Source organism: Saccopteryx leptura, chromosome 3 (assembly GCF_036850995.1).
Source record: "Saccopteryx leptura isolate mSacLep1 chromosome 3, mSacLep1_pri_phased_curated, whole genome shotgun sequence".
NCBI lineage: Eukaryota > Metazoa > Chordata > Mammalia > Chiroptera > Emballonuridae > Saccopteryx > Saccopteryx leptura.
This window is the reverse complement of record NC_089505.1, coordinates 173,487,793-173,501,944: the sequence shown is the minus strand read 5'-3', so window position 1 is coordinate 173,501,944 and position 14,152 is coordinate 173,487,793. Positions and strand designations below refer to the sequence as shown.

The 14,152-nt window shown below is 41.5% G+C and overlaps 1 pseudogene; it reads left to right on the top strand.

The window, feature by feature from the left end:
• The window catches only part of LOC136398365 (ribosomal L1 domain-containing protein 1-like), a 38,705-nt pseudogene extending 26,548 nt beyond the window's left edge, over positions 1–12,157 (top strand).
• Positions 12,158–14,152: the final 1,995 nt, after the last annotated feature.

Genomic DNA, 14,152 nt, shown 5'->3' with positions numbered 1-14,152 from the left:
AGCAAACCCAAAACAACAATATAACTAGAAACTCATATCTATCAATACTTCTGTATTTCTTATCTATTCCATTCTTCTGCCTCTCTCCTTAGGTAACACTTTCTAAATTTTTGCAATGATCATTCCATTTTTATTAAGACTTTATTTATTGATTTTTAGAAAGAGGTGAGAGCGATGTAGTGGGGAGGAAGAAAGAGTGGGGAGAAGCAAGAAGCATCAACTTGTAGTTGCTTCCTACATGTGTCTTGACCAGGCAAGCCCAGGGTTTTGAACAGGGAGATCTCAGTGTTCCAGGTTGACACTTTATCCACTGTGCCACCACAGGCCAGGCCCATTCCATTGTTTTTATTTTAATAAATTTAAAAAGTTGAAGATTCAGAAGATATAAAAATAGTACAGATTTCCAGTGCGCCATGCATCGACCTTCCCCTCATCTTGTAGTATTTAAGCATAGTACAGTGCCAAAGACAGAAAGGTAAGGTTGGTGTGATGAAATAAACTCAGATACAGACCTTATTTGGATGTCACCAGTTTTGTAAGCACTCTTTTGTGTGTGTGTGTGTATGTGTGTGTGTGTTAATAGTTACATGAAATTTTATCATGTGTAGATTACAGTAGCTGTCAGCACTACCAGGAGACAGAAATGTTCCATCACTGCGTCACTGATCTTTTCCCCATCATGTAATTCTGTCCCTTCAAACACATTATGTAAATGCATTCATGCAGTGTATAGCCCTTTGATGTTATCACTCAGCGTAATGCCCTTTAGAGCCTTCCCAGTTGATGCATGTATCAGTACTTTATTCCTTTTGTGGGTGTGATGTAACCTTTAAATTTCTCTGGGATAAATGCCCTGCGTGCCATTGCTGGGTGAGGTAAGTGTATGTTTACCTTCATCAGAGATACCTAACCTGTTTTTTAGACAGCTGAACCATTTTCTGGTCCCAGAGATCCAGCAGCCCCGCATCCTCATCAGCACTTGGTCTAATCAGTATTTTTTTGTTTTTGTTTCTTTTTTACATTTTTTATTTTTTTGCTTCTTTTCAGTATTTTTCCTTTTAAACCATTCTGATAGATGTCCAGTAATATCATAGACTTAATTTGCATTCCTCTAATTGATAATGATGTTAAACGTCTATTTATTTATTTATTTGAGAGAGAGAGAGACAGACAGACAGGAAGGGAGAAAAATGAGAAGCATCAACTCATAGTTGTGGCATTTTAGTTGTTCATTGATTGCTTTCTCAAACATGCCTTGATAAGGGAGTCCCAGCTAAGCCAGTGACCCCTTGCTCAAACCAGCGACCCTCACTATGATCCTTGGGTCCTCAGCATCTCAAATTAATGCTCTATCCACTGCTCTACCACCTGGTCAGACTAAACATCTTTTTAAAAGCTAATTTTTCAGGCATATATTCTCTCTCTTTCTTTTTGACAAAGACAGCGAGTCAAAGAAAAGGACAGACAGATAGTAAGGGAGAGAGATGAGAAGCATCAATTCTTTTTATTTTTTGAAGTGAGAAGTGGGGAGAAGTAAGAAGACAGATTCCCACTTGCGCCCGACCGGGATCCACCCAGCATGCCCACCAGGGGGCAATGCTCTGTCCATCTGGGCCGTTGCTCCATTGCAACCAGAGCCATTCTAACCCCTGAGGTAGAGGCTATGGAGCCATCCTCAGCACCTGGGCCAACTTTGCTCCAATAGAGTCCTGGCTGTGGGAAGGGAAGAGAGAGACAGAGAGAAAAGGGAAGAGGAAGGGTGAAGAAGCAGATAGGTGCTTCTCCTGTGTGCCCTGGCTGGGAATCGAACCCGGGACTTCCACATGTCTGGCCAACGCTCTACTGCTGAGCCAATCAGCCAGGCCGAAGCATCAATTCTTTGTTGCAGCACCTTAGTTGTTCATTGATTGTTCTCTCACATGTGCCTTGACTGAGGGACTACTGGGGTTGGGGGCTACTGCAGAGCAAGTGACTCCTTGCTCAAGCTAGCTACCTTTGGGTTCAAGCCAGCGATCATGGGGCATGTCCACAATCCCACGTTGAAACCGGCGACCTCAGGGTTTCGAACCCGGGTCCTTCACGTCCCAGTCTGATGCTCTATCCACTGCGCCACTGCCTGGTCAGGCCATATATTCTCTTTAGTAAAGAATCTTTTCAAGTGTTTTGCCAGTTTTCTTTCTTTTTTTTCTTCTTTTGGTTGATTTTAGAGGGCAAGGAAGGGTGGAAGAGAGAGAGAGAGAGAAAGAGAGAAACATCAATTTGTTGTTCTACTCATTTATGCGTTGATTGGTTGGTTCTTGTAAGTGCACTGACTAGGAATCAAACCCATAACCTTGGTATATCTGGAGAATGCTTTAACTAATTGAGCTACCTGGACAGGACCTGCCTGTTTTCAAATTAGATCCCCCCCCCCCCTTATTGTTGAGCTTAGAGAGTTCTTTATACATTCTGGATACAAGTTCTTTCTGAAATGTGTGATTTTCAAACATTTAATCATGGTCTATGGCTTATCTTTCCATCCTCTTAGTAATCTTTCACAGGGCAATAGTTTTCCATTCTGATGAAGAGCACTTCATCAACGTTTTTTCTCTTGTGGATCATGCCTTTGTTGTTGTGCCTAAGAACTCTTTATCTAAACCTAGATAAAGAACACTCTCCTGTTTTCTTTTAAATGTTTTATAGTTTCAAATTGGCTTTTAGGTCTATAATCTATTTTAAGATAATTTTTATATAAGGTGTGATGTTTAAGTCAAGGGTCTTTTTAACCTATGAAAATCCAATACCTTCAACACCATTTGTTATAAAGATTATTCTTCCTCCATTGAATTGTTTTTATATCTTCATGAAAAATCAGTTCAAAAAACTTTATGTAGGTCTATTTCTGTGCTCTCTATTCTGTTGTGTGATTTAAGTGTCTATCCCCCCTGCCAACACCACACTGTCTTAATTACTATAGCTACATACGTAAGTCTCAAAATCAGGTAGTGTGATTCTCCCATCTTATTCTTTTTTTTTTCATAATTTTTTTACTTTTTTTAATTTTTATTTATTCATTTTTTTTTAGAGAGGAGAGAGAGAGGGAGAGAGAGAGAGACAAAGAGAGAAAGACAGAGGGGAGGAGCTGGAAGCATCAACTCCCTATGTGCCTTGACCAGGGAAGCCCAGGGTTTCGAACAGGCGACCTCAGCATTTCCAGGTCGACACTATCCACTGCGCCACCACAGGTCAGGCCCCATCTTATTCTTTTTTAAAATTGTTTTAGCTATTCTAATTCCATTGCTTCTTTTTTTAAATTATTTATTTATTTTAGATTTTATTTATTCATTTTAGAGATAGGGTAGAGAGAGAGAGAGAAGAAGAAGCAGAAAGCATCAACTCCCATATATGCCCTGACCAGAGAAACCCAGGGTTTCGAACTGGCAACCTCAGCGCTCCAGGTCAACACTTTACGCACTGCGCCACCACAGGTCAGGCTCCATTACTTCTTATGTGAATTTCAAAATCAGTTTGTGTACATCTACAAAGAATACTGCTGGAACTTCGATAGATTAATGTAAAGATAATTGACATTTTACCCTTTTGGGCCATTTTTTTCTTTTAATCATTTTTATTTATTTATTTATTTTAGAGAAGGAGACAGAGATAGAGATAGACAGAAAGAGGGAAGGGGGGAGGAGCAGGAAGCATCAACTCCCATATGTGCCTCGACAAGGCAAGCTGAGGGTTTCGAACCAGCGATCTCAGCGTTCCAGGTCGACGCTTGATCCACTGCACCACCACAGGTCAGGCACATTTTGGGCCTTTTAATTAACAAACATGGTATATCTTTCCATTTATTTAGATTTTTTTCTTTTTTTATTATCATTTTGTAGTTTTTAGCATATAGATCTGTACATGTTTTGTTAGCTTTATACATAGTACTTTCTTTTTTAAAGCAATTGTAATTGTACAGGCAGTCCCTGGGTTATGAACAAGATAGGTTCTATAGGTTTGAAAATGTTTAAGTATTTATATGCAGAGAAAGGTAGAAGTAAATGCTATGTTAAGACCAGTTTCTGTCTAAGTTACATTTACTAGGTAAATGTGCCTGTTCCAGCTTACATACAAATTCAACTTAAGGACAAACCTACAGAACCTATTTCATTTATAACCCAGGAACTGCATGTATTATGCTTCTATTTTTATTTGGTTTCATTTATTGATTTTAGAGAGAGAAAAAAAAGGAGAGAGAGAGAGAGAAACATTGATCTGTTGTTCCACCCACTTATGCATTGTTTCTTGCATGTGCCCTGGCCAGGACTGAGCCCGCAACCCTGGTGTATCAGGATGATGCTCCAACTAACTGAGTTACCCAACCAGGCCATATGGTGCATTTAATTTCTGTTTCCAGTTGCTCGTTGCCAGCACCTATGATTAGCCTGGTTGTTTTTTATGTGTTGATTTTGAATCTTGAAAATCTTCAAAATTCATTTATTAGTTCTAGATCTTTTCTTTTTGGGAGGGGGAGATAGATTCATTAGGATTTCCTAGACAATCATGTCCTCTGAAAATTGGAAAAAACTATTTCTTTTTTTAAACCTGTATGCTTTTAATTCTCTTTTCATTCATGGGAATATACCCCAACTTACTTATTCATTCTCCTGTTGACGGGAGCCCCGTTCTTACTTTATCACAAGAACCTCTTCTGATATCTGTGCAAGTCCACACTCTTTATCCAAATTCCTAGAGACCAGCTGTGTTTTGGAATTCTAAATGTTTTGGATTTCAGAAAGTTAGTTTATTGCACTTACTGAATATTTCATAACACTCTTAGAAGAATCTGGGTAATACCCTGTAATCAGATACATTATTTTTTTTTTTGCAAAGAAATAAATGAATATTCACACTAAGTGAAATAAAGTCTAAAATAAATTCATATCAGGTTTTGCTGCAAATGAGTTTGTGTCAAACTTAGGAAAAAACTTTTTGTTTTGAAAAGTTTGGGGATTTTGGAATTGCAGAGATGAGATTATGAACCTTTATTATTTGACTTAGAGTTTGGTGTTTCCTTGAAATTCTTTTTTCACCTGTAATTTTTGCTTCAGTATGTTTGGAGTTTCTCTTACTTGTTTTCTGCTTTTTGTCTTCTGTCATTTTAAAAAACTTGGATTTGGAGAGTTTAAAATGTGTATTCTTATCTGTCACCTTGGTCCAATGTCCCAGATTCCCTTGTTTTCTGCTTTATATATTCATGATACACAGACAGGAGCACATGTGTACTCATACACAATTTAAAAAATAATAACAACCATGGCTGCATTTGTAATCAGTAAGTAAACTTGATCTTAGAGAAAGTGTAATTAGATTGCCTCCCCAACCTTCCAAACAAGGTGGGTATTGGCCATTTTACTTTGAAAAGAATCAAGAGAAACAGAGGGAAGGGCTTGCTTAATAACGCTGGGTCTCTTTCCAGAGCTTCACCATTTCACAAGACATGGAACTAACGAAGTCAGAGGAAACACCAGATTAAAATGTGCCAAAAGGCTAGTTGCGGTTGTCTGTGACTGGTCAGATCATGGAAAATATTTGCTGCCTTTCTTCTACTTCTTAATTTTCCTAATTTTCTAGAGTGACTGTGTAGACTTTTTTTTTTTTTTTTTTTACATTTTGAAATTGTTTTTTATGGATTAATAAAAAATAGCTCAATTCTTATATCTGCTTTTTTGTTCAATCTGTTGAATTATATTGTTTTATTGAATTATATTTTAAAAGATACAGCCCATGTGGATCTATAGTTGGGAAGGTAAGAACACACAGACACCCCAGAAAGATCTGGGAAGTTGCTAGGGTCCTTGGTTCACAATTGACAATCATTTTTTTGGAGATATGTTAACATACAACACACTTATTTAAAAAAAGTGTAAAATTTAAAAATTGTAGCCTATAGAGTTGTGCAACCAATATCATGATCAATTTTAGACCTTCATCATCTCAGAAAGAAACTCTGCACCCTGAGCTATAAACCGCCCTGTTCTTCCTTCTCCCCAGTCTTGAGCGGTCACTTCTTGTCTCTTCATATTTTCCCATTCTGGACATATCATAGAAATAAAATTATACAAGTTCTTTTTGTGTATGACTAGTTTTCTAAATATATTTTCAAGCTTAATCTATTCATGATCCAATAATATGCTGTTGTCTTGATACTGCTTTTGTTTACCCATTTGTCAGCTGACAGGTATTTGGGTTGCTTCCACTTTCAGTCATTATTAATAATGTTTCTACAAATGTTTGTGTATAAATTTTTGTGTGGACATAGGTTTTGAATTCTCTTGGGAGAATTCCTAAGAGTGGAATTGCTGGGTCAAAAGGTAACTCGATGACCATCAGAAGACCTGCCAGTGGCTGCATCGTTTTGCCACCTGAATGACGGTCCATTCACAACAACTGTGTAAATGACCATGTAAACTTCTATAATAAAATACATTTACTTTTTCTTTTCTTTCTTATTTTTGGGGGTGGGGGGAGGGACAGAGATGAGAAGCATTAACTCATAGTTGTGGCACCTGAGTTGTTCATTGATTGCTTCTCATAAGTGTCTTGACCCAGGAGCTCAAGCTGAGCCAGTGACCCTTTACTCAAGCCAGTGACTTTGGGCTCATGTTAATGATCCCATACTCAAGCCAATGACCCAGTGCTCAACCTGGCAACATCCAGGTTTTGAACCTGAGACTGAGTATCTCAGGTTGATGCTCTATCCACTGTGCCACCACCAGTCAGGATGCATTTTCTTTTTCAAAGAAAAAAAAATAGAATTGTAATGGAAAATAGTTGAGGGTTCTAATTTTGTGTTCTCTGCAAAGAGAACGTCACTCTTTATCAATAAAATTGGAATAGCCTGACCAGGCGGTGGTGCAGTGGACAGAGCGTCCGACTGGGATGCAGAGGACCCAGGTTCAAGACCCTGAGGTCGTCAGCTTGAGCGCAGGCTCATCTGGCTTGAGCAAAGCTCACCAGCTTGGACCCAAGGTTGCTGGCTCAAGCAAGGGGTTACTCAGTCTGCTGAAGGCCCGTGGTCAAGGCACATATGAGAGAGCAATCAATGAACAACTAAGGTGTCGCAACGAAAACTGATGATTGATGCTTCTCATTTCTCTTCGTTCCTGTCTGTCTGTCCCTATATATGCCTCTCTCCGACTCTGTCTCTGTAAAAAATAAATAAAATAAAATAGGAATAGGAATAGTCAGCAGTACCATCTGGAATTCTTCACCAGACACAACAGGTCTGTGCTTGCTAAATACCGTGGACAGAATTCTTTCACAGAAGCTCTTTGAACCTGAAATTTAGTAGTACTCAGTGACCATGGGTCCTCAATCTTAGGAAAGCCTTAATCAGCCTTGGCCAGAGAGGCAGAACTGATACAGGAGTATGTGGAGTCTGCCCCCAACCCTCAATTAAAGGGCAGTTTATGCAACATGCCTTCTTTTTGAATCAGAGCCAGGGTCATTGTTGAGCTGAGGTAACATTAATTATTTTTCCGCTTGTCGGATCCCATGAAAAAGACGTGAAAATGGCCCGTTTGTGAAATGGTGCAGGCAGAGGCTGTGAGCTGATTATGTCAAACCTCGTCAAAGCTTCCGTGGCATGGGAGATTGTAATCAGCAAAGCATGGCAGCATCTGCGCCCATTATAAGAGGAGCCCCATCTGCGGGGCTCCCCTGCCGGAGACAAGCAGCCAGCTTTAACCCTTATCAGACTGAATTGTGTCCACTGTGTGGAGCAGAGAAGTTTTACCTTCACCAATTATCTTAGGGGACAGAGCACTGAAGGAAGTAATCATCCTGTTTTGCAGGGGAAAAGGCACTAAACTACTCCCTTGATAGAGCAGCATCAAGTCTTCCTGGGACTTGGGCAGCTGTATAGATGTGTCAAGGCACAAAGAGTTGCAAACCTTGAAAGATTCAAAAATAAGCTAAAAAAAATGTTTTGAAAAGACCCCTGAGAACATTAACAGACTTAGCACATAGGTGGGACTTAGGGGCTATGTACTGGTTGAAAGAGGTGTTCAATGTGGTAATTGCAAGATTAAGAAATCTTCAATTATCTTATCGGAAAACTGGGTGAGGCAGCTGGTGACACCATGGGAAAACTGAAGCTCATCACCCAGCATTGCCCTTGGCAGGCATTTGACCCAAAGATCATCAAATATGTAAGACTCAATTTTCTTTTTCTATAATCAATAAGTATTTGATTATAGAATACTTTCTTTTACTGAAATGAAATACACTAATAACAAAGCCACTTATATAAATGACTCTGAAAAGATCATATGTCACAAAAAATAAACTATAAGTGATGTATAATGAAATGAAGAACTTATACTAGGAAATGAAAATCAACCCTATTATTAGCACATTAGTTTACTTGACATTTCTTTTTTCCACAGCAACACTTTCTTAATGAAGGAAGCAAGGTGCTTATGTACATTCTGAAACAATTTTCTTATTTTATAGCACAATAGCATTTCAAATGGCATTGCTCTGGGTTACATAATTAAGTAATCAGATGTTTGAGGCCATGCATAGAGCCAGCATGAATGTGACAACTACCAGTGAGAACTGACACAGGCATGTGACATTGGCCATTTAATTAAAACCTATGTGTATGTACAGTTATCATTGGTGATGTGGTTTTCCAAAATTGTGGTCAAGTTCTTGGTAAATTTATGAATATATAAAGTATAATAGTCTCTTGATTCACAATGTAGTTGTGTTTCTGGAAATTTCAGTGCATATTAAAGTATTTGTGCGCAGTTCAGTATTCAGTTTGAGGCTCAGATAATTGGGAGCAGACTTTCACTTTCTGAATGAATGTCCAGAGGAACATCAATAAGTCAAGTACCCTGGCCTGTTGGCTCAGCTGTAGAGCATCAGCCCAGCATGTGGATGTCCTGAGTTCAATTCCTGGTCAGGGCACACAGGAGAAGTGCCCATCTGTTTCTCCACTCTTCCCCATCCTCCTTCTCTCTCCTTCTCTCTTTCTCTCTTCTCTTCCTGCATCCATGGCTCAATTGGCTCAAGTGAGTTGGCCCTGGGCCCTGAGGATGGCTCCGTGGCCTCTGCCTCAGACACTAAAAATAGCTCAGTTGCCAAGCAGCAGAGCAATGACCCAGATGGGCAAAGTATCGGCCCATAGGGGGCTTGCCAGGTAGATTCTGGTCCAGGCACGTTTGGGAGTCTCTCAGCCTTCCTTGTTCTCACTTAACTGAAAAAAAAATAAAATCATGGAACACTCAGGGAAGTCTTTCAAGGTGAAACTACTCTGTACACTCCACATCAGTAGTGATTCCCAATCACTGGCAAACCAAAATGCCCTCATACATTTTTCAGTGCCCTAGATGGGCACTACCACCCAGTCTGATAAAAAATTTCAAACTTCACAGATGGTCCTAGGAGGGAACTGGCTTCCCCAAGATCACATGTGAGTCCAAGGGGACATCAGGACCAGAACTTTGGTTCTGGACTCCTAATTAAATCCTATTGCTACCAGCCCAAAGAGCCTTATCCACACTCAACCCTGCTCATTGATTGATTGATGAATTGATTGACTATTAAAGAGAAACGTTGATATGTTGTTCCACTTATTTATGCATTCATTGGTTAAGTCATGTATGTGCCCTGACCAAATATCAAACTCACAACCTTGGTGTATGAGGACAATGCTCTAACCAACTGAGCTATCTGGCCAGGGCCAACCCTGCTTATCTCTGCTGACTGGTTACCAGTCCTGCTGGCCATTAACTCACTATTGTTTGTAAAGCACTAATGATCTACAATGTTAACTTAAACCTTTGAAAGTCTCTTAGCAAAGTTGTGATAATGTACCCCCAGTTGTAGAAAGTCTATTGTTAAAAAATTTGTAAAAATAATTATTCCATGGTCAGTATGCTTTGGAAACCTTAGGTGAGCCAAAGATAAAAACTTTTCTAGACCCGTGAGTAAGTGAACGCTCATGTGAATCTCTAAGATGGAGAATGACTTGACTCACTTCCCAAGCTTATGTGATCACAAACTGTCCCTGTCCCCTGCTTTGCTGTTTTGCTTGAATAACTTGTTAAAGAGGTATCAGTTATTTCCGTCTGTACCCTTATCTGATAGATAAAGAGGGACAATGTAGATACTGACTGAAGTGAGAAGTTTAAAAGGCTATGGGAGGTCAACACTATTTCAAATAGAAAAGAAGAGAGGTGTTTGATCCTTTTCACTTTTATTTTCAAAGCAGTATAAGGACAAGTTTTTGTCTTTTTGTTGTTGTTTGTTTGAGTTTCTCTGTTGCTTGGGCACAGAGCATGGCCCATACTGTCCTGTGCCACTTAATGACGGGGATATATTCAGAGGAAAACCCCAGTAGGTGATTTTGTTATCATGTGAACATCACAGAATGTGGAGAATAGCTGACTTCATGCCTAGGTCACATGGCATAACCTATTCCTCCTGGGCTGCAAACCTGTGCAGCATGTCACTATAGAAAACAACATGAGATTAAATCAAGCACCAGAGAAGATGATGCCAACAAGAGACCCATGAGGCTGCTGGTGGTGTAACACAGCTACTGTCTTAAAGCAAACTTTGTTTTCCTATAAGTAGAAAGAGTACACTCGGACATAATGATAAGCTCTGGCAGGGTATCTCAGTTGGTTAGTGTCATCCAAGGTTGCAGGTTTGATCCCCGGTAAGGGCACATATAAGAATCAACCAATGAATGAATGCATATATAAGTGGAACAACAAATCAGTCTCTCTCTCTCTCTCTCTCTCTCTCTCTCTTTAAAATCAATAACGTATTGATAAAAAGTGGTGAGGTTCCTCCTGGGAGACTGCATGAGGTGAGAGAAAAATGTAAGACTCAGCTTGAGCCCCCACTCACAACCTCAGCCTCAGCCTGAGCTTCAGCCTCAACCTCAGCTGCACCTCATCGTCCCGCTGCCATAGAACAACTGGGTTAAGGGCAGACAGAGAGGCAGTGGAAACCTGGTCGGCACATTCCAGGTCTAGGAAAAATGCAAATGAGTTGCTTTCAAATGAGAATGAAATTTCTTTTTATGGGTGGTGTTAAGGAAAATTCCAAGTAAAGAACTGAGGGTCAGATTGTCCTTGCCTCACAGTATTTGATCACATTGAACAGCTGTCTGTTTATGTACTGTAATAAGAACAAGCACAATGTGACTCCTGAATAGATGAGATGTTTTTATAAAGCTTTAGAAGAAGCATGGAATTAAAACCATTTCTCAGACTATCCCCCTCCGAAGTTTAAAAAGGGAGTAGAAAGCCTATGAGGCCAAACCTCTGCCTGCTAGATAGTTTTGATTTCTTCCCTACTGATGCTAGTATTAGGTGGCCTTTTCCCTCATCCTTGAGAGATATTTCTATAAGAGAAAAAACATTCCGGTACCTGTAAACCTTCAAGTCAAGGATCTTTCCAGAGAGAGCAAAGCATTGACAGGCGAAACTGTGTTAAACATCTATAAAAGTGGTTCTAGCAGCAGTATACGCATCAGTCACACTGGAATGCAGGTTCAGCACATCACGAACAACACTGGTGTTGTCATGGAAAGGCTTTCACAGAAATTGCCAAGGCCCTGATTGATTGGCTCAGCAGTAAAGCATCGGCCCAACGTGTGGAAGTTCCAGGTTCAATTCCTGGTCAGGGCACACAGGAGAAGCAGATGGTTGAGGAAGGTGGAGCATTTCTTACTCCCTATTTCCTTTAGGGTAAGAAATGCTCAACTCTTCTCTCTCTCTTTCTCTCTCTCTTCTCCTCCTGAAGCCATGTCTCAATTGGAGTAAATTGGCCCAGGCGCTGAGGATGGCTCCATGGCCGCCACCTCAGGCACTGAAATAGCTCAGTTGTTGAGCAAAGGAGCAACACCCAGATAGGCCTTTAGAGGGCATTCTGGGTGGATCCTGGTCAGGGTGCATGTGGGAGTCTGTCACTCTGCTTCCCTGCCTCTCCACCTCTCACTTAAAAAAAAGAAAAGAAATAAAGAAAATAAATTGCTGAGAAGTGGGACAGCATGAAACTCTTGTACATGAAAACAGAGATCAGTTGCCTTTCCCATTTTTCTTCATTTGTGAGAAGAAAAAAGAAGCAGGGAGATGACGTCAGAGTAATGGCGCAGTAGGAAGCAATACCGATAAATCTCCCCCAAAACTCAACAAGATCTTCAACCAGAAACAGAAAAACCTATCCTTGGAGTCTCCAGATGTTTCGCAATACACCTGAAGGTATGGTCGAGCGAAAAATTGGCTAAATATATAATCAAACCCCGAAGGAAATAGGGAGTAAGAAATGCTCCACCTTCCTCATTAACCTAAACAGGGTGGCTTTCATTGGGAACTGAGAATATAGAAACTGAGGCAGGCAAAGGGGGTGAATAGATCCAGGCCGTGGCACAAACGGCCGAACCAGGCTGTGGCACAGAGATCCAAGCAGAGGAAAAACTGTTCCTGTGGCAACCCGAGCAATACAAGCTAACACTTGCGCCAAACCCAGACAAAGAAAGACAAGCGGGGCAGCCATTTTCCCCGATCTCCTGGTCGGCGCGCTCAGATAGTGGGCGAGAGATTCCTTCCAAAGCCCCAAGAGTGTGCACCCGTGTTGTCCCACAGAGAGGCAGAGTCAGAGGCCTTTGTGTGGGCTGAAAGCGGAATCTCCGGGCCGCCCCAGCGCCCTGGGAAAGCCACGCACAGAGAGGGAGCGAGAACTAATTCCAACGCTGGAACTTTTGCGTGCGGGAGGGGGATTCACTCAGAGGGTGAGGCGGCTGGCCTGATATCCTGGTCGGCGCGCACGGAGAGTGAGCGAGAGATTCCTCCCAGCACCTCAGGAGTGGGTGCCCGTGTTACCCCACAGAGGGGCAGAGTCAGAGGCCTCTGTGTGGGCCGAAAGCGGAATCTCCGGGCCGCCCCAGCGCCCTGGGAAAGCCGCGCCCAGGGACGGAGCGAGAGCCAATTCCAACGCTGGAACTTTTCTGTGTGGGTGGGGGTTTCACTCAGAAGGTGAGGTGGCTGGCCTGATATCCTGGTCTGCGTGCGCAGATAGTGAGCGAGAGATTCCTCCGAGTGCCTCGACAGTGCCCGCCCGTGTTATCCCACAGAGTGGCAGAGCCAGAGGTCTTTGAGTGGGCGGAAGCCCCGCCTGATTATGCTAGCAGCTCTGACTGACTGAGCCTTACCCAGAGCCCTGTGCTGAGTGGAAATAGAGTGGGGAGTTGCCAGCTCTTTGAGCCTCTATCCAGGCAGAGGCAGCAGCAACCCCATAGCTGGATCTGGGTTATCAGGCTACTAATTGAGGAAGGAAAGACTAGGAGAAAGGCTCCAGGAACACGGACTCTCTCACTGGCGGAGCCTATAAATGCTAATGAGTCTTGACTGCCAACGAGACTGAAGCACAATACACGACATCACCATAGAGACTTATCAACTGCAAACATCTACCTGAGCGTGCCAAAGGGGCAGAACCCGAGGTACAGAGTCACCGACCAGGAAGAGGGAGAGAAAAGAAAAAGCAAGAAGATAACCTCTCTTTTTTTTTTTTTAAATGAATTTTTATTAATGGTAATGGGATGACATTAATAAATCAGGGTACATATATTCAAAGAAAACATGTCTAGGTTATTTTGTCATTAGATTATGTTGCATACCCCTCGCCCAAAGTCAGATTGTCCTTCGCCATCCTCTATCTAGTTCTCTGTGCCCCTCCCCCTCCCCCTAACTCTCCCCCTGTCCTCCCTCCCCCCACCCCTGGTAACCACCACACTCTTGTCCATGTCTCTTAGTCTCATTTTTATGTTCCACCAATGTATGGAACCATGTAGTTCTTGTTTTTTTCTGATTTACTTATTTCACTCCTTATAATGTTATCAAGATCCCACCATTTTGCTGTAAATGATCTGATGTCATCATTTCTTATGGCTGAGTAGTATTCCATAGTGTATATGTGCCACATCTTCTTTATCCAGTCTTCTATTGAAGGGCTTTTTGGTTGTTTCCATGTCTTGGCCACTGTGAACAGTGCTGCAATGAAAATGGGGCTACATGTGTCTTCACGTATCAATGTTTCTGAGGTTTTGGAGTATATACCCAGTAGACGGATTGCTGGGTCATAAGGTAGTTCT